This window comes from Lethenteron reissneri, unplaced genomic scaffold (genome assembly GCF_015708825.2).
Source record: "Lethenteron reissneri isolate LAM-NWPU_2019-01 unplaced genomic scaffold, ASM1570882v1 scaffold_1404, whole genome shotgun sequence".
NCBI lineage: Eukaryota > Metazoa > Chordata > Hyperoartia > Petromyzontiformes > Petromyzontidae > Lethenteron > Lethenteron reissneri.
This window is the reverse complement of record NW_026891118.1, coordinates 1-3191: the sequence shown is the minus strand read 5'-3', so window position 1 is coordinate 3191 and position 3191 is coordinate 1. Positions and strand designations below refer to the sequence as shown.

The 3191-nt window shown below is 40.6% G+C and overlaps 1 long non-coding RNA gene across 1 annotated transcript; it reads left to right on the top strand.

Annotated features, from left to right (window-relative positions):
• The first annotated feature begins 1064 nt into the window (after positions 1 to 1064).
• LOC133362212 (uncharacterized) lies at positions 1065 to 3174 on the top strand. The gene is made up of 3 exons (XR_009757470.1): positions 1065 to 1152; positions 1824 to 1918; positions 3102 to 3174. It is a non-coding gene; the product is annotated as an uncharacterized LOC133362212 (long non-coding RNA).
• The last annotated feature ends 17 nt before the right edge of the window (positions 3175 to 3191 follow it).

Here is a 3191-nt window from a genome sequence, read left to right as displayed (position 1 = left end):
TTAGAGGTGAAATATCATTGTTAAGTCTGGTGATTATGTTTAATGGAATAGGCAGTTGGAATAAACATGTTCGTGTGGGTGGATGAGTGAGTGATCGGGCGCACACATGAGTGGGAAAACAAGCGAGTGAGTGGGCTTTTAAAGCAACAGTCACGATAGTCTTCTTGATTCTATCGGTAAAGTCACGTAGAAAGAAAATAATAAAATGATAAAAATAAAACATAATAAAATACAATGCTCACGACGTTTCGGCCACAACGCAAGCAGCCGTCCTCAGGTGAAGAAAAGGGCTGTCGAAAAGACAGCGTCTGAATGAACACCACCAAGCTTGGCAGCGTATATTTAAGCTGGGTTAGAGTGGGAAGGGCGCCTTGACAAAGGTATTTGCATATCAACAGATGAATTTAGCATATTTATGGAAAATGTATATATGGGATTAGTCACTACTTGTGAAATGCGTAGGAGGTGGGGGGAGGGGGTCTCAAAGTCATATTATGCCATTGCATTATGTAGGATTAGCAGCAACAACAAAAGTCACGATAGTGTTTTAGTTTTGAAGCTTTCGTGACTGCAATGATTCATACTCTTAGGTTTTTTTTCGGTAAAGTCACGTAGGGAAAAAAAATTAGCTTTTACAATATTTATAATAATATGAATAAAAAAGAATAACTCACGACGTTTCGGAGGCAACACAAGCTTCCTTCATCAGGTGTAAAAAGGCACAGCAAAATAACTGTAGAATAACTGTAACATAACTGTAGTTATTTTGCCTTTTTACACCTAACTACAGTTATTTTGCTGTGCCTTTTTACACCTGATGAAGGAAGCTTGTGTTGCCTCCGAAACGTCGTAATATATTATTTTATTTCTATTATTATTTATATTTTTATCATTAATTATTTTTATTATTTATCTATTTTTACCTACGTGACTTTACCGAAAAAAACCTAAGAGTATAGTCACGATAGTGATTGGATTGATACAATGAGTGGTCAAATATGTATTAATTAGGAGGATGAGTGATTCAAAAGTTTGCTAAATCTGAGCGTTGTTCCAACCTCCCCAGGCCATCCAACTTCAAACAAAATCTACTCGTTCCCAACAACATGGACAGACAAATCACGTGGGCTGAGATCTTGGATGAATATGAGGGTAAGTCCCAGATACCTGCATCACATGGATTATATGCGGAGGAGGAGACTCCTTGATGAATTACTTTTCGTAGACATGGCTTGGTGGTAATGGGAAGACGTAATGATCGAGTGTGGCAAAGAGGATGGGTTTATATTTGAGTTGTTGCCATCTTTGTTCAAACTGGGGTCTCAAGCTTATGTAATTTACGATCTCTCCGCCCCCGCCCCCTCTGTATATTTAAGGCCTCGTCACAGAGACGACCTCTCTCTTTCTGCCAATACGTGTTCTCTCTCTGCGTGTCTTTGTGATGTCTGTCTGCTTGTGTGTCTGTCTATAGTTTTCTGGTTAGATTTTTGTTGCTATTTATTTTATACCTGATGATGATTGCTTGAGTTGCAATCGAAACGTCGTAGTATGCTATTATTTAATTTATTATTTTATCTTTATACGTGACTTAACCTAAAGAACCAAAGAATAATTCCTCCAGTCACGAAAGCTCCAAAATTGAGATTGCCGACAAAAACATGACTTGTAAAGTTTTACTGCCATGTGATGACTTTTTCAATAGCAGGTCCTGTTGTGTGGTAAGCGGTAATTACTGGGATCTCAAAATTAGTTCTGTGAGACTCCATGTCCTTCGTTCTCTAATTAATAACTCGTACTTTGAATGCATTTTCTGTTCTTCATAGCCCGGGAGTCGGCGTGCCAGTCGACCACGTGGGGGGACGTTATGGATAAGGTGGACCCTTTCCCAGGCCAAAGTTACAAGAATCGCTCCCCAAAGGTGTGTATGGGTTCTAGATTTGAAGCTTTCGTGACTGCAAGGATTCATACTCTTAGTTATTTCGGTAAAGTCACGTAGGTATAAAATGAAATAAAAATTAATAAAAATAAAATAATAAAAATCACGACGTTTCGGAGGCAACACAAGTCTCCGTCCCAGGTGGGACCGTCACAGCTGAATTTGCTGTATCAAGTGAGGCAGGGATTCCAAGATGCAAGTTCTTAAATACAAGTTAAGGAGGGAGGAGGGGGGAGGAGCTTATCAGAATGTGGTAGCCAATGAATGGAACGTATTGGGAGGGGGGGCGGGGCTAAAAGAGAGCACGATGTGTATGGGGTCTGTGGGGTTAAAACACACGACATTCTCTCGACAACGAGCACACCATGTCACCTCACCAGCACACCAAAATATCACGACACCAACTCTCCCCATCACCTTCTCATCACACTACACGACCACCAATTCAATACACCATATTAGAGCCTCATCATGCCTCTATACCATCACAATACACCATCTCTCTAGAACATTCCACTACTTCTCCTCTCCATATCGCAACACCATGTCCCGACACCATCACCGCATCTCTTCACCGTCCCGCTCATGCAGGCACTTGAAGTGGCTATTTATTACCAATGAAGACAGAATGATATCAGGCAGTCACATTAATTATGTCTGTGATTTGATTGGAAGTTACCATTCCAGTTCCAAACTATGGGCGCTGCAGTGAAGTTTGTCCAGAGTTTGGGCTTCCAGATATTTATAATGGGACATTCTGTGAAAACTATTGCCAGTGATTATTATTGCCAACAATTGCTATGAAACCGCCACAATCGAGCAAAGTCTTGAGTGCATGCATGGGGTTTATGGGGATATATGAGGATGTGACATGTATTTTGATTCTATAGGAGTTGGGATATTTAGGGGTTAGTACTACACGTACAATGTGATACAAGTATTGATGGATAAGGCATTGTGTTAACAGCAGGTGATAGTGTATATTCAAGTGTGTACTAAGCAAGTTTGAATGACTGAATGTGGATGGCTGCATCTGTACATACATGTGTGAGTATGTTTTTTTGTTTGGGTTTATGTGCACGTCCACGTTTGCGTGCCTGTGGGTATGAATGTTTTCTTGCATGTGCATGTCTGAATGTTCTTTTGCTTATCTTTGCTTGATCAGAGGATAATTGGGGAGTTGAAGGACGTCAGCGGGATGAAGCATCTCCAGGAAAAGAACCTTAGCAAAGAAAGATGCACCATGGAAGAGGAG